Source organism: Dermochelys coriacea, chromosome 13, assembly GCF_009764565.3.
Source record: "Dermochelys coriacea isolate rDerCor1 chromosome 13, rDerCor1.pri.v4, whole genome shotgun sequence".
In the NCBI taxonomy this organism is placed as follows: domain Eukaryota; kingdom Metazoa; phylum Chordata; order Testudines; family Dermochelyidae; genus Dermochelys; species Dermochelys coriacea.
This window is the reverse complement of record NC_050080.1, coordinates 11,248,232-11,266,479: the sequence shown is the minus strand read 5'-3', so window position 1 is coordinate 11,266,479 and position 18,248 is coordinate 11,248,232. Positions and strand designations below refer to the sequence as shown.

At 39.0% G+C, this 18,248-nt stretch overlaps 1 protein-coding gene across 7 annotated transcripts in view; it reads left to right on the top strand.

Moving 5' to 3' along the window:
* The window catches only part of GNAS (GNAS complex locus), a 276,404-nt gene that overhangs the window by 156,836 nt on the left and 101,320 nt on the right, over positions 1 to 18,248 (top strand). The window lies entirely within an intron of this gene.

The following is an 18,248-nucleotide window of genomic DNA, read 5'->3' as shown; positions in this document are numbered from 1 at the left end:
TTACCTGGTATGGTCTCTCTGCTCCCTGATAGGATGTGTTTGAAAGAACTTTTCTTGTACAGTTATTTTTATGTATGAATTTCCATGAATACTTGTGCATGCAACTTTTTAAATTCATTTTCCATAAACATACATGTCAGTAAACCTCAACCACTTAAATATTTGTAGGAAGCAACACAAAGGGTATGTCTTGATGGGCAAAAAGAGGGTGTGTTTAGCTCAATGGAGTTATCCTAAAGCAATTGAAAGCTTCGTTAAGATGTCAGCTAACTCGTTTGAAGCTACATGAGGTGGCTGTGTTGTCCTTTAGTCAACACAGGCATCTCAATAGGGCTTTTTGTTCGTGTTAAACTAAGTTGATCTCGTGAACTCAATTGAAAAATAACCCTTAAGAACTTAAGAATGACCATCCTTGGTCCGACCAATGGTCCATCTAGCTCAGTATCCTGTTATCCAACAGTGGTCAGTGCCAGATGCTTCAGAGGGAATGAAGACAGACAGCTATCAGACAGCTGCAGCAGCACAGGAGCTAGCAAACAGAGCTCTAAACAGGGGAGTTTGAGTGGGAGTTTGCAAGGGGAGTTTGGCTTGTGATGCTTGTTTGGGGTTTGCTTTTGCTGGGGGGGGTGGTCTTTTTGGTGTGGCTTGTGTTTCCCAGATTAACAGGATTTAGGTGGGAAGGAGATGACAGATACAGAGGCAGCTGTGGGAGTGACTCCAATAGTGAAAGACACATTGAGGATGACTGGATGTGGAAGCTGTGGTATGTACATGATCCTGGAGGGGGGAACCGGTAAGAGTTTTTTCTGCATGAAATGCCGTCTGATAGAGCTGTTGGAGGAAAAGATCCGAGGTTTGGAGATGCAGGTGGAAAGTCTGGTTGAGTTTAGGAAGGGGTTTGAGCAGATGATGGAGCAAAGATATGAGGTATCTGAAGGGAAAAGCTCAGACTCACAGATGGAAGCAGGGCTGGGGAATTTTGAGGAGAGACTGGATGAGGAAAGTGGTCAGTGGAAACATGTTACTCAAAGAACCAGGCAGAGAAAAAGACGGGCTAGTGAAGGAGAAATAGAGCTTAGGAACAGGTTTGCAGAGTTGGAAAATGAAGAAGGGGCTCAGCAGATACTTGTTGAAGGTGGAAGGGTAAGGAAGAAGAGAAGAGAGGCTAGAAAAAGGGGAAGAGTCAAGGGAGTCTATACCAAATATGAGCCCCAGGAGGATACAGGATGGGTTGAAGAGGATTGTAAGGGAAAATAGGAATGGAAAGAACTTGCAGCCAGAGGGAACAGAGGAGAGACTGGAGAATAGCACTGTCACCAGGAAAAGGCAGGTCTATGTGCTCGGGGACTCTTTATTGAGAAGAATAGACAGGCCTGTAACTAGAGCTGATCCTGAGAATAGAAGGGTGTGCTGTCTTCCGGGTGCTAAGATACAGGATGTAGACCTGAGGTTGAAAAGGATCCTAAAGGGAGTGGGAAAGAATCCCCTATTATCCTTCATGTGGGAACAAATGATACAGCCAGATTCTCGCTGGAAAGTATCAAGGGAGACTATGCTAGGCTGGGGAAGACACCTAAGGAAATTGAGGCTCAGGTGATCTTTAGCGGGATCCTTCCTGTTCCTAGAGAAGGGCAACAAAGGTCTGACAAGATTATGACTGTCAACAGATGGCTTAGGCAGTGGTGCTATAAGGAGGGCTTTGGGATGTATGGCCACTGGGAGGCATTCACGGACAGAGGTCAGTTCTCTCGGGATGGACTTCATCTGAGTAGGGAAGGAAATAGACTTCTAGGATCGAGGCTGGCACAACTGATAAAGAAAGCTTTAAACTAGGAATTGGGGGGAGATGGATGGGAGATGTCCAGAAAATCTCCACGCCAGATTTTAGCATTGAGAGGGAAGAAGATGAAGTAAGAAAGGATACAGCCATGGGTAGGAGAATGTATATAAGGAGCGAGAGCGGTGTGGATACTAGTCTAATAGGTTATACTGGCTGTAGAATGACTGTGCCTAATAGGGTACAAAATGTGAGCAAGTCCAAACAGCAAAAATTAAGATGTTTGTACACCAATGCGAGGAGTCTAGGTAACAAAATGGAGGAACTAGAGCTATTGGTGCAGGAAGTGAAACCAGATATTATAGGGATAACAGAAACATGGTGGAATAGTCATGACTGGACTACAGGTATTGAAGGGTATGTGCTGTTTAGGAAAGACAGAAACAAAGGTAAAGGGGGTGGAGTAGCATTGTATTTCAATGATGAGGTAGAATGTAAAAAAATAAGAAGCGATGCAATGGATAAGACAGAGTCCGTCTGGGCAAAAATTACATTGGGGAAGAAAACTAGTAAAGCCTCTCCTACGATAGTGCTTGGGGTGTGCTATAGACCTCCGGGATCTAATTTGGATATGGATAGAGCCCTTTTTAATGTCTTTAATCAAGTAAATACTAATGGAAACTGCGTGATCATGGGAGACTTTAACTTCCCAGATACAGACTGGAGGACCAGTGCTAGTAATAATAATAGGGCTCAGATTTTCCTAGATGCGATAGTTGATAGATTCCTTCATCAAGTAGTTGCTGAACCGACTAGAGGGGATGCCATTTTAGATTTAATTTTGGTGAGTAGCGAGGACCTCATAGAAGAAATGGTTGTAGGGGACAATCTTGGCTCAAGTGATCATGAGCTAATTCAGTTCAAACTAAATGGAAGGATTAACAAAAATAAATCTGCAACTAGGCTTTTTTATTTCAAAAGGGCTGACTTTCAAAAATTAAGGAAATTAGTTAGGGAAGTGGATTGGACTGAAGAACTTATGGATCTAAAGGTAGAGGAGGCCTGGGATTACTTTAAATCAAAACTGCAGAAGCTATCGGAAGCCTGTATCCCAAGAAAGGGGAAAAAATTCATAGGAAGGAGTTGTAGACCAAGCTGGATGAGCAAGCATCTTAGAGAGGTGATTATGAAGAAGCAGAAAGCATACAGGGAGTGGAAGATGGGAGGGATCAGCAAGGAAAGCTACCTAATTGAGGTCAGAAGATGTAGGGATAAAGTGAGAGAGGCTAAAAGTCGAGTAGAGTTGGACCTTGCAAAGGGAATTAAAACCAATAGTAAAAGGTTCTATAGCCATATAAATAAGAAGAAAACTAAGAAGGAAGAAGTGGGGCCGCTTAACTCTGAGGATGGAGCGGAGGTTAAAGATAATCTAGGCATGGCCCAATATCTAAACAAATACTTTGCCTCAGTCTTTAATAAGGCTAAAGAGGATCTTGGGGATAATGGTAGCATGACAAATGGGAAGAAGGATATAGAGGTAGATATTACCATATCAGAGGTAGAAGCGAAACTGAAACAGCTTAATGGGACTAAATCGGGGGGCCCAGATAATCTTCATCCAAGAATATTAAAGGAATTGGCACCTGAAATTGCAAGCCCATTAGCAAGAATTTTTAATGAATCTGTAAACTCAGGAATAGTACCAAATGATTGGAGAATTGCTAATATAGTTCCTATTTTTAAGAAAGGGAAAAAAAGTGATCCGGGTAACTACAGGCCAGTTAGTTTGACATCTGTAGTCTGCAAGGTCCTGGAAAAAATTTTGAAGGAGAAATTAGTTAAGGACATTGAAGTCAATGGTAAATGGGACAAAATACAACATGGTTTTACAAAAGGTAGATCGTGCCAAACCAACCTAATCTCCTTCTTTGAGAAAGTAACAGACTTTTTAGATAAAGGAAATGCAGTGGATCTAATTTACCTAGATTTCAGTAAGGCATTTGATACCGTGCCACGTGGGGAATTATTAGTTAAATTGGAGAAGATGGGGATCAATATGAACATCAAAAGGTGGATAAGGAATTGGTTAAAGGGGAGACTGCAACGGGTCCTACTGAAAGCGAACTGTCAGGTTGGAGGGAGGTTACCAGTGGAGTTCCTCAGGGATCGGTTTTGGGACCAATCTTATTTAATCTTTTTATTACTGACCTTGGCACAAAAAGTGGGAGTGTGCTAATAAAATTTGCAGATGATACCAAGCTGGGAGGTATTGCCAATTCGGAGAAGGATCGGGATATTATACAGGAGGATCTGGATGACCTTGTAAACTGGAGTAATAAAATAAGATGAAATTTAATAGTGAGAAGTGTAAGGTTATGCATTTAGGGATTAATAACAAGAATTTTAGTTATAAGTTGGGGACGCATCAATTAGAAGTAACGGAAGAGGAGAAGGACCTTGGAGTATTGGTTGATCATAGGATGACTATGAGCTACCAACGTGATATGGCTGTGAAAAAAGCTAATATGGTTTTGGGATGCATCAGGAGAGGCATTTCCAGTAGGGATAAGGAGGTTTTAGTACCATTATACAAGGCACTGGTGAGACCTCACTTAGAATACTGTGTGCAGTTCTGGTCTCCCATGTTTAAAAAGGATGAATTCAAACTGGAGCAGATACAGAGAAGGGCTACTAGGATGATCCGAGGAATGGAAAACTTGTCTTATGAAAGGAGACTTAAGGAGCTTGGCTTGTTTAGCCTAACTAAAAGAAGGTTGAGGGGAGATATGATTGCTCTCTATAAATATATCAGAGGGATAAATATAGGAGAGGGAGAGGAATTATTTAAGCTCAGCACCAATGTGGACACAAGAACAAATGGGTATAAACTGGCCACCAGGAAGTTTAGACTTGAAATCAGACGAAGGTTTTTAACCATCAGAGGAGTGAAGTTTTGGAATAACCTTCCAAGGGAAGCAGTGGGGGCAAAAGATCTATCTGGTTTTAAGATTCTACTCGATAAGTTTATGGAGGAGATGGTATGATGGGATAATGGGATTTTGGTAAGTAATTGATCTTTAAATATTCAGGGTAAATAGGCCAAATCCCCTGAGATGGGATATTAGATGGATGGGATCTGATTTACTATAGAAAATTCTTTCCTGGGTATCTGTCTGGTGAATCTTGCCCATGTGCTCAGGGTTTAGCTGATTGCCATATTTGGGGTCGGGAAGGAATTTTCCTCCAGGACAGATTGGAGAGGCCCTGGAGGTTTTTTTGCCTTCCTCAGTAGCATGGGGCATGGTTGACTGGAGGGAGGCTTCTCTGCTCCTTGAAGTTTTGAACCATGATTTAAGGACTTCAATAGCTCAGACATGGGTGAGGTTTTTCATAGGAGTGGGTGGGTGACATTCTGTGGCCTGCGCTGTGCAGGAGGTCAGACTAGATGATCAGAATGGTCCCTTCTGACCTTAGTATCTATGAATCTATGAATGAACAGAACAGGGCAGTTATCAAGTGAGTCATCCCCTGTCATCCAGTCCCAGCATCTGACAGTCAGAGGCTTAGGGACAACCAGAGAATGATGTTGTGTCCCTGAACATCTTGGCTAATAGCCATTGATGGACCTAATCCTCCATGAATTTATCTAATTTTTTTTAACCCAGTTATACTTTTGGCCTTCACCACATCCCCTGGCAATGAGATCCACAGGTACACTGTGCGTTGTGTGAAGAAGTACTTGTTTTTGTTTGTTTTAAACCTGATGCCTATTAATTTCATCAGGTGATCCGTGGTTCTTGTGTTATGTGAAGGAGTAAATAAAACTTCCTTAGTCCCTTTCTCTACACTATTCCCTCTGTCATATTTGCCCCTTAATCATCTTTTTTCCCAGCCTTCTTAATCTCTTCTCCCGTGGAAGCGGTTCCATACTCCTAATCATTTTTGTTGCCCTTCTCCGTACTTTTTTCAATTCTAATGTATCTTTTTTGAGATAGGGCAACTGGAATTGCACACGGTATTCAAGATGTGGGCATACCAGGGATTTATATAGTGGCATTATGACATTTAATGTCTTCTTATCTATTCCTGTTCTAATGTTTCCTAACATTGTTAGCTTTTTTGACTGCTGCTGTACATTGAGCAAATATTTTCAGAGAGCTATCCACAATGATGCCAAGATCTTTCTTGAGTAGCAACAGTTAATTTAGACCCCATCATTTTGTATGTATAGTTGGGATTATGTTTTCCAATGTGCATTACTCTGCATTTATCAGCATTGAATTTCATCTGCCATTTTGCAGCTTTGTGAGATTCCTTTGTAAATCTCTGCAGTTTGCTTTGTACTTAACTATCTTGAGTAATTTTGTATCATCTTCGAACTCTGCCACCTCACTGTTTACCTCTTTTTACAAATCACTGACAAATATGTTAAACAACATAGGTCTCATTACAGATCCTTGGGGGACCCTGCTATTTACCTCTTTCCAGTCTGAAAACTGATAACTTATTCCTGCCCTTTGTTTCCTACCTTTTGACTAGTTACTGATCCATGAGAGGATCTTTCCTCTTATTCCATGACTGCTTACATTACTTAAGAGCCTTTAGTGAGGGACCTTGTCAAAAGCTTTCTGAAGGTCCAGGTACACTATGTCCACTGGATCATCTTGTCCACATTTGTTGACCCCATTAAAGAATTCTGGTTAATTAGTGAGGCATGATTTCCCTTTACAAAAGCCATGTTAACTCTTCCCCAACGAACTGTGTTCAGCTATATGTCTGATAATTCTGTTCTTTACTATAGTTTCAACCAGTTTTCCTGGTACTGAACTTAGTTTTACTGCCTTGTAATTGCCAGGATCACCTATGGAGCCTTTTTAAAAATCTGTTACATTAGCTATCCTCCAGTCATCTGGACGGAGGCTGATTTAAGCAAGAGGTTTCATACCACAATTAGAAATTCTTCAGTTTCATATTTGAGTTCCTTCAGAACTCTTGGTTGAATACCATCTGGTCCTTATAACTTACTACTGTTTAATTTATCAGTTTGTTCCAAAACATCCTCTATTGTCACCTCAGTCTGGGACAGTTCCTCAGATTTATGACCTAAAAAGAATGGCCCAGGTTTGGGAATCTCCCTCACATCCTCTGCAATAAGACCTATACGAATAATTCACTTAGCTTCTCTGCAATGGGCTTGTCTTCCTTGAGTGTTCCTTTAGCACCTCAATCATCCAGTGCCCACATCAGTTATTTGACAGACGTCCCGTTTCTGATGTACTTAAAATTTATTTGCAGTTTGTTTTTGCGTCTTTTGCTAGTTGCTCTTCAAATTATTTTTTGGCCTGCCTAATTATACTTTTACCCTTGACGTGCCCAGGTTTATGCTCCTTTCTATTTTGTTCAGCAGGATTTTACTTCCAATTTCTGAGGGATGCCGTTTTGCCTCCAACTACCTCTCTTACTCTTTTTAGCCATGGTGGCATTTTTTGAGTGCTCTTGCTGTTTTATTTTTAATTTGGGGTATACCTTTAATTTATTATGGTGTATTTAAAAAATTTCCATGCAGCTTGCAGGCATTTCACTCTTGAGATGGTTCCTTTAAATTTCCAGTTAACTAGCTTCCTCATTTTTTTGAACTTCCCATTTTTGAAGTGAAATGCTACTGTGGTAAGTGGCTTTGGTATTTTCCCTCCTGCAAGGATGTTAAATTTAATTACATTATGATCTATATTGCCGAGGAGTTCAACTATATTCACCTCTTGGACCCAATCCTGGGCTCCACTTAGGACTAAATCAAGAATTTTCTCTCCCCTTATGGGTCCCAGGACTAGCTGCTCCAAGAAGCTGTCGTTAATTGTGTCTAGAAATTATCTCTGCATCCCATCCTGAAGTGACATGAACCCAGTCAATATGAAAATTGTTTAAGTCCCCCATTATTATTGAGTTTTCTGTTTTTGTCTTGTCTCTAATCTCCCTGAGCATTTCACAGTCACCATTACCATCCTGGTTAGGTGGTCGGTAGTATATTCCTACTGCTATTCTCTGATTATTCATGCATGAAATTTCTATCCATACAGATTCTATGATACAGTTTGAGTGATTTAAGACTATTTCTATATTTGACTCTGCTTTCTTTTACATATAGTGCCACTCCCCCACCAGCATGATCTACTCTGTCATTCCTGTATATTTTGTATCCTGATATTACTTTGTCCCATTGATTATCATTGTTCCACCAAGTTTCTGTGATGTGTTATCAATATCTTCATTGAATACCAGGCACTCAAGTTTACCCATCTTAGTATTTAGACATCTAGCACCCTTTTTGCACATAAAGACAGGGACAAAAAGGGAGTGAGAGTTACCACAGCTAATTCATGTGGAAAAATGTAAGTGAATATTTGTGAAAACTTGTTTTGGAGAATTTGCCCAGGTTTTGGTATAATCGTAAATTGTACTTACTTATCTGCCTCCTGTTTTTTCCTATTTCTAGGTTAATGTCAGTTGCAAATTACCCTTCTGAAATCTGTATATTTTCAGTGGGCCAACTAAGACATTTCTTTTTAAAATCAGAAGATAAAATTGTATTTTGTCACCTATCAGTTTGACAGGCAAGAACTTTCAAAAATCTACTCTCTAGCGTGTTGTAAGGCTATATTTAGGAAGTATTTAAAGTAATGAAGATTATAATCCGTTAAGAAATTGAGACATTGAAAATCATAACATCGTGCCCCAAAAATGGTGGTAGTGTTAGCACAAGTGGCATGTGGGAGAGGGATGTTACAATGGAATAATTTTAGGGTTTTTTTACTTTACAGTGTTTTTTACCTAAACACTCATTGTTTAAAGCAAATTATTTGGCTTTTTAGGCTAGAGTAAATAATCCTCCTCCAAACAGGAATAATTTAGCTTTGCAGTGAGTCTGTTCACTTTAAGGTTTGGGTGGACCCATTCTTAACTTCTTCACTGCTGGTAGTCCTTGCAACTGCTATCCCATGCTGCATTGCTTCACACCTGAATTGGCCAGTCTTTGTACTTGTGCGTCCTCCACTGCACCAGGGTCATGACTGATTGTCACTTCTCCATTTAAATGCTGGCACTTGGGAGTGCATTTTTGCAGCAATGTCACCATAGCAGCCAAGAATGATATGATGGATAATTATCCAGAAAGCATCCCAGACAACACCACAAGTACCAAGACAGCATGCCAAGCACCCAAGACTCCGCAGAAGGCAACCATGACCCTACTTATACCATGGGGTCTGACCACAGGAGATTTTTTCCTGGGCAGCCAAGAAATATATGACACAGCAGATTCAGAGATTACATGAATCCCATGCAGACAAGCAGACTGAAACAGCTGTGGAGGACAGCTCTGCTGGTAGCCAGCCTGAAAATGCTGCAGATGGGGAGCTCTACTAGTAAGTATTATGTGCCATTGCTAGTCGTCCCTGTTCTGCAGCAATGTCCTGTCTCACTGGTCAGCACTGACTGCCTGAGCCCAGAGGCGGTGCTCCACCAACTAAAGCTGCACCAGATAAATGCCCCTGCAGAAGTAACTGCTCAGTTTCATCCAACTGCTTCTCCTCCACCTGTACCATATCATTGCGGCATCGGAAGACTCCAAGCCAAATCCATCCAGCTGCGTGACTACCAATACGTGTGCATCATCCTGTTCTTATTAGTGATTGTCATGGTTGTTGCACTTGGCAGTGTGGTGTTCATGCTACCTGACAGCTGTTCACAAATGGCACTGGCAAACTACAGATGATTTATGGGATGTGGAGAGTAATCTTAGGAGTTTGTTGGTTTGACTCCAAATCCCAGAATTCCTGTCACTTCTGGTAGGCACCCCATAGAGTGCTCTGCGAGAAATTGCTGAACAGTGGAATGCTGCACCATGAGATATCTTCCCAGAATGCTACAAGGTTAATTCAAATGAGCACAGAGTTGTATGGACAATAAAAGTAAATTTTAAATTGGCATAATAAATCAGTGTTGGATGCTATTCATTTCAATATAGTTAATTTGCTGCACTTCATTTCGAGATAGTTTACTTAAAATGAACAAAGTAATCTGAGGTAACATCCCCATACAGACAAGTTCTAGCTGGAGAATCGCTTCTACTTTACCAAAGAGTTTTAAATGCACAGAATGAATTGAGACGCCATTACTTGTCAACACCTAACCCAAAAGGGGATTATGAACCTGCTCAGGAGTTTGGGCTGTTGGGCTGAGAAGGTGGAGGGATTTTTGCTGCGTATTGTGTTTGGAGAAGAGAGGGAAGATGGGTGACAGAACACAGAGAAACTGAGAGAAGACAATCTGGAAATTGAGCCAGGGTTTGTCTACACGGTGGGGTAATGTACTCTACACAGGTGTGATTTCTAAAGCGCACTAATGTGTGCATTAAGTGGTCCGTGTAGACCCTGCTGGTGTGCACTAATGGTTTCCTACGTGTTTCAAACAGCATTACATTAAAGCATACCACCCGGGTTTACCTGGGCCAGTTAATGTGCAACACATTAGTGTACGTAGGAAATCACACCTGTGTAAAGTGCATTACCCCACCATAGAGACAAGCCTTAAGAGGCAGGAAGAGAGGCAAGCAGTAACCTGTAAAAAAGTGAGAGACTTGATGTTCAACTGAGTCCAGGACACTTGAAGCTGGCTCCATTTGAAAATTGGTGTAGTATGATCAATTTTAACTATGTGTTAAATCTAAGTATATTTTTATCAAGTTATTCAAACATCTTTTTGAAATAGACATTATTTATAATTGAGTAAAATGAACCGAGAAAGTGAACAATCTAGCTAATACAGGATCTGATTTACACTGTTATGGGACAGCAAAAGAACAATTCAGAACTTGTTAGCCCTATAGGGAAGATAGTTGGTATCTAAAATCACTAATGAAAAATAGAAAAGCAAAATCCTTAGTTTGAGAGCAGAATGTGTAGTGGAAGGGAATTTCTGTAGGACAGGGAAGAAAGAAGTAGAAAATAATATAGGAAAAGGAACAACATTTCTTGATCCAGCAGCAGCAGGGATATGCTCTGATCAGTGAGCTGTCTACAACACTTTTGAGGCATAAGCATGTTGTCGTTAGTAAAATAATACTTAAGGGCTTGTCTCCGCAGAGCAGTGGTGCACACTGGAAGGGTATTTATTTCTAAAGTGCACCAATGTGTTGCATGCACACTGGCCCAAGTAGACTATGCTTGCGTGAACTAAAATTTCCCTTGTATGCATTAACATAGTGCTGTTTCTGACCATGACTCTTTACTTTTATCTCCTCTCTTCTGTTTTAAACTTCTCCCTTCTCTATTGAAAAAAGAAACGGAGTACTTGTGGCACCTTAGAGACTAACAAATTTACTAGAGCATAAGCTTTCGTGAGCTAGCTCACGAAAGCTTATGCTCTAATAAATTTGTTAGTCTCTAAGGTGCCACAAGTACACCGTTTCTTTTTGCGAATACAGACTAACACGGCTGCTACTCTGAAACTTCTCTATTGAGTGTCTTTTATCTCTCCTATACACTGTTTCTCAATCTCGTCTTCTTTCCTTCTCATGTACTTGTATATGCAACCTTTTCATCCTCTGGTGACCGTCACAGGTTTCAAATAGACAGGTTTGCTGGTAAACTAAACTAACCTATTGCTTTGTCTCAGTCGTGTGTTTATAAAAGGGAGTACTTTGACTCAAAACAGATAGCTCTTTGAACTTTAGAATCTTATCATAATGTGCATAACAGAAGAATTTTGGTAAAGCCAGGCTGCAAAACTTGGCTTACTGCTGAATCACAAAGTAATTTAGGAAATTTCTGTAAATATGTACCCTAATTTAATTTTGTTGTCTTTATCTTCATAATACTGATGAATTTCATGGCCTATAGTCCTAATCCTGTAGATCTTGGATGTATTATTTGGTATATGTTGGATATATTTTAGGCAAACTAAAAAATGGTGCATATTTCACTTTTTATCAACTGTCATAGGAGGACTAAATAAATGTTAATATACATTTTGTGAATACTGATAAGAACATAAGAACGGCCATACTGGGTCAGACCAAAGGTCCATCTAGTCTAGTATCCTGTCTTCAGAGAGTGCCCAGTGCTCCAGAGGGAATTAACAAAACAGGTAATCATCAAGTGATCCATTCCTTATCGCCCATTCCCAGCTTCTGGCAAACAGAGGCTAGGGACACCATCCCTGCCCATCCTGGCTAATAGCCGTTGGTGGACCTATCCTCCATGAACTTACCTAGTTCTTTTTTTTAACCCTGTTATAGTGTTCGCCTTCACAACATCCTCTGACAAGGAGTTTCACAGGTTGACTGTGCATTGTGTGAAAAAATACTTCCTTTTGTTTATTTTAAACATGTTACCTATTCATTTCCTTTGGTGACCCCTAGTTCTTTAGTTATGAGAAGGAATAAAAACACTTCCTTATTTACTTTCTCCACACCAGTCATGATTGTATAGACCCTATCATATTCTGCCTTAGTCATTTTTTTTCCAAGCTGAAAAGTCCCAGTTTTATTAATCTCACCTCATATGGCAGTCGTTCCATACCCCTAATCATTTTTGTTGTCCTTTTCTGCACCTTTTCCAATTCCAAACTATCTTTTTTGAGATAGGCCAATCACATCTGCACGCAGTATTCAAGATGTGGATGTACCATGGATTTATGCAGAGGCAATATGATATTTTCTGTTTTATTATCTATCCCTTTCTTAATGATTCCCAACATTCTGACTTTTTTGACTGCTGCTGCACATTGAGTGGATGTTTTCAGAGAACTTTCCACAATGCCTCCAAGATCTTTCCTGAGTGGTAACAACTAATTTAGACCCCATCATTTTATATGTATAGTTGGGATTATGTTTTCCAATGTGCATTACTTTGCATTTATCAACATTGAATTTCATCTGCCATTTTGTTGCCCAGTCACTCAGTTTTGAGAGATCCTTGTGTAGCTCTTCGCAGTCTGCCTGGGACTTAACTATCTTGAATAGTTTTGTATCATCTGCAAATTTTGCCACCTCACTGTTTACACCTTTTTTGCAGATCATTTATGAATATGTTTAACAGTACAGACTCCTGAGGGGACATCACTATTTACCTCTCTCCATTCTGAAAACTGACCATTTATTCCTACCCTTTTGTTTCCTATCTTTTTTTAACCAGTTACCAATCCATGAGAGTACCTTCCTTCTTATCCCTTGACTGCTTTCTTTGCTTAAGAGCCTTTGGTGAAGGACCTTGTCAAAGGCTTTCTGAAAATCTAAATTCACTATATCCACTGGATCCCCCTTGTCCACATGCTTGTTGACCCCCTCAAAGACTTCTAGTAGATTGGTGAGCCATGATTTCCCGTACACTAGCACATTAATATAGCTGAAAAAATGACTATGTACAGCTAGAGTAAATTCAGATGCAAAGAACATCTGCTAATACAATATTTATTTTCTATGTAATATAAAAATTATACTATTTTTAAATGAGTGCTGTGATATGGATTATTCCTTACCTGCAGGAGGCTACTCTTCTGCTTTCCAACTGTGATGAGCTCTTGTAAGCACACAAGAGGGGTGTGCTCCATTGCTAATGATTCTCAGCCTTTCCATTCATTTGTAAAATATGAAAACAAATTGATATTCTGTTAGTTCAATACAGGTACATATCTTTTTTTCAGTGGGATAGAGAGCTAAGTGAAGTTGCTTTTTTGGGTACTTTTATAAAAATTATGCTGGTTATATGTACTGTTTTTGTTTGGCAACTATTTTGTTTAACTGGAAACATAGTGTTTCCAGGTACAAATTGGTAGTTTTTTTGCCCCCACAAGTTAGTGGAACGGTCATGTAAACATTTCAGGACAGTGAGCTAATTTTGTCATTGTTTCAGAAGTTGATGTATTTATGCAATAATGCCCGAGACATTTACCATTGTAAGTGACAAAAGCCAGGTTGTTAACAGCCTTGAGAGGAAGCCGAAGGCAATTAATATGGTATATTAAAACAAAGTATATATCCCTCTGGTTGTTGCATTTGGCAATGTAGATATAAAGGGAATTTTGCTATTTGTTGTTTGCAGCAGTCATATAAATATTTGGTAAATTATAGTGCAGCCTGACAACTACAGTAAATTGGCAGCATCCGAGAATAATGAATAAGTGTGTTTAACTCTATTTGAGAAAAGTTGCATAATCTGGACCCAGTGATAACAGGGAAAAGTTCCTGTTTCCAATCGGGTATCCTACCAATCCCTTTAGGGTTCTGGACAGGTTGGCTGTTGGTCAAATAATACATTAATGGAACTGAAGGGCATACTACTACTTCACAAGCAAAGGAAACGCATTACACCTAGGACACTTTTATTCATTTCTTGCAGATTTTAAGGCAGGCTCAGCAATAAAAAAAAGCAAACATCCTTTAAAAATGAATGTCAGCATAGCTTATATAAGCAATGTTGAGGTTTAATTATTGTACTCACATTACAGTAGGCCTAAGTGTATTATGTTTTTCAGGGAACATCCCTGCTTTAGGTGGTCTTCATGCCTCGATTAACTAGTATCATAATCCACTTTCATAAATACACTTCACCTTCATAAATACCTACACTTCAGTTTCTGTTATATACTCTCTGATCAAAGGCTTTTACTTTGACTCCAAGGTATAGTACATCAAACAACACTAATCTCTTCACTGCATCTTTTATAACACATTTGGTAACTAAAAATGTTTTTATAATCAGGCTGTGAAATTTGCTGTGCAGTCCCCATTTTATTGGGAAAATATTTCTCTATCACTTTTAGAACAGAATGTAGGTACTTTGTGAACCTTGAAATGATGGTGGCACATTGTAATGGATTTTTTTTTAACTTTCTAAGGAAAAAATAATTAAAACAGTTTTGTTACTCTGAATTTCTGAAGGATTTGGGGTTTTTTTTCCGGCAGTCTCACTGAAGGCCTGCCATAGCATATGGAGAAAAGTATTTTTTTTCTTTATCATGTCTCTTTATAGAATATATTTAATAATAATTGTTTTGTAGAAAGAGTAAAACACTCTAGTATCTGATTTTAAACTTTTTTTTCTTTGTAGTATTAGTATTCTTAACACCGACAGTACTGTACCCATTCCTTTATAGTACACTACATGACTTTTAACCTGCTAGCAGTTCTAACTGAACATGTGATTAATGAGAGGTTGAAACTAATACTTTGTTCTGTCAATTATTTTAACCAGTAGAGCAATCGTGTCACACATTTTTATTAATGTGACCATGTTTTAATAATTACCATAGCACATTTTATTTAATGCCTTCAGGCTAACAGTCTGATTTCTTCCCCTCCTCCTAGCAAAGTGTACATTGGTTCACAAAGAGTGAACTGACTTCCTGGTCTTTGCTGCCACCAATAAAACTTTTGGAATATTAGTGGAGAAGTTGTAAGTTTTTTCAAAAGGTCCCTATACCCAGTTTACAGATGGATATTCACATAGTTCCTGGGTTCTAAAATGCAATAAAAGTTACAATTAAATCAGACTACAAAAAGGCGACTTGCTTGGTAGCCTGCTGGCTATGTAGGATTTGATAAAGCATTATAAAGTCAAAACAAAAAAAAGTAGTCTTCTTCTTTAATAGAAAATCATTAGGGTACTGATTCAGAAAAGCACTTACGCATGAAGTGCTTTACTGAATAGGGATGCTTTTACTAATCAGAGTCTAGGCATGAACTTCAAGGAATGATTGAGTCTCTTAAGCTTTAAGGTGATTTGTGTTTTGACTTTCTTCCCTTTTTGAAATTAAAGGTAATATTTTCCATGATTCCTCAAACAGATTTTAGTGGCCTTCGTGATAAATGGATGCAGCTTTCCCCCCAGTTTTTTAAATAGCCAAAACAATGGCGTTTGATAACTACTGTTAAAACTGAACAACTGCAACAGAATTTAACGCTTGGTTTGGGCCAGTCTGCACAGCCCAGAACAATGTTATAAACTGAGTATTAAAAGGTGCCTTTAATTCCTGCATGGATCTATGTATACCATAAGCTGTGAGAAGACGTACAGAGCTGTCAGTAAATTAAACATGAATGTTTCCATGATATTGTATTTAATCTATCCCCATGAAAAGATTTGGTTGGGATATAAACATTCCGTTGCAGTTTTGGGGATTGGGCTAGCACACAAGAGCCAGAAATTGAAACAAATTAATATGTTTTTTCAGTTTAAAGCTGAATATTGTGCAAAAGTAAACAATCAACATTAATGGTGAGATGTGGGTGATTTTTAAAATTCTTAGTTTTTAAAATCTGAGCTGTCTTATTATTAATACAAGAGGAAAAGCTGTTTTAAATTAGAAAATATTTTTAACTTGGCAATGTTCCTATAAAAATAATTCTAGCAGTGGTGAATGGGTGGTGGTGGTTTCAGAACTCAGTAGGCTAAAAATATTTGTATAATTTGTGAAAATAGTGTTTTTATGTGAAGAGATGAATTCACTATACTTTATAAATCCCTGAATAAAAGCTGGTACTAAGTAGCACTTTTTAAAAACAATTGCACTGTACATCAGATATTGGCTGAACTATTGATGAGCACATTGAGTTTCCTGAAGAGTGAAGCACCTCATTGCCATGGAAAATTTATGCTTAGTAAACATTATAAAACACAAAATGAGATGATACATTCATTGCTGTGTAATAAGATTCTTTGTTTACAGGACATACCACAGGGCCATGGCAACAAAAACACAAATAGGGGGACGAAGTATTCCTGTAGTAAAGATGGTGATGATTACCTAGCAATTTGTTAATTGTAGGAGTTTTACACTACTTCAGAATCCATTATCACTTTATTGTGATACTGATAGCTTGAGGATCTGTGAATGTAAATATGAAAGATTGACTGAAAATCTGAATGTAATATTAAATATATAGCTTTTGTGGTCTGATTTGGGAATTTTTCATGAATGCACACTTAGCAAATATATTGAGAGAGTTTTCTAAATAAAACCTCATTTGTTTTGGAGAAGAATGTGATTATGATTGACTTTTTTTAAAACAAACATACGTACATTAATTGTATGCATTGTTGCTGTAGCTGTGTTGGTCCCAGGATATTAGAGACAAGATGGGTGAGCTAATGTCTTTTATTGAACCAACTTCTGTTGGTGAGAGATACAAGCATTAGAGCTTACATAGAGCTCTTCTTCAGATCAATAGAAGATATTACCTCATCCACCATGTCTCCAATCAAACACTAAAACCTATTAGATTTTTGTTTTGCCTTTTTAAATGCCATACCAAAATAAGGCAAAGTAATTAAGTATAACCATTCTTTGTTTGATCCCAGTCCTGCAGAAACATTGACACCTACGTCTAACTTGAGGAGATGAGTAGTCCCGTTGACTTCAGTAGAACTGCGTATGTTTGCAGGTTCAGGGCCTCTTTGAATAAAGGGGACAAAATCAAACCAGAGTAAATGAAAGTCTCTCACTGTGAAGTTTGAATCAGTTCCCATTTGCTTCCTGCCTTCCATCTTCTCTCATCCCTATCAGTTTCATTGCATTGTTTTGTTTAATGTTTACCCTATTCTGTAAGAGCACTAACCTTTAAAAGTGGGAAGTCACAGCGGTTAATGCAATTGTTGTATTAACTGCATAGCATTTTTGTACCCACCTTTATGTCTTGTAAAATGTTAGTGTGCTTGGTGTTGGAGGGGTGGGGGTGGAAGGGAGGGAATCTCTTGTCATCTCTCGTGTGTGCGTGCGTGCGTGCGTGCGCAGTGGGAATAGAAATGAAAGGAGGACAAGGAAAAGAGGGAGAGCAGGCGCCTGTCCTTCCCTTATTTACTTATTTTTCTTAGTTCAGTGCTTTTGGCCTCTACTGATTCATTGCTTTGTTCCTATCAGCTGTGCCAAATCCCTGAAGCAAAAACAGGTAGTCGTCAAATACAATAAATTTGGAATCAGGTGGTCTGTAGGTAGACTAGGAACACAACCACAACTGAGACTTCACATCTATTTGATTCTAGAATTCCACTACCCTGCCTGTCTGTCTCAAGGTACATGGTGCCTCAGTGCAAGATGCCTTAATGCTGCTGTGTTCTTTCAGTCCTTAAGTGCAACGCTTGCACCACAATTGGATCCCAGCAGCTGTAGAAAAATTACCTCCAGACCTGCAGCAAGTCACAAAATGCAACGTGGCAAGCAGCTAGTGCACTGTATGTGTGTTCTTGGACTTTGTCGTCTTCCCCAAAGGCTTTTTATTTATGTTTTATTCTATAAACGGATTTCTCCACCCATCTCCAGCCAACTATGTCTGCCTGTATTATTGTTGAAGCAATATTTTTTTCCTTCAGCTCTTCTTCTGCATTCCTGATTGCCGATTATACTTCGTTTCATTTTACTGCATTAAGATTCATGGTTACATCAGGTGTTTTTAATATGTTGATTATACATCTTCTTT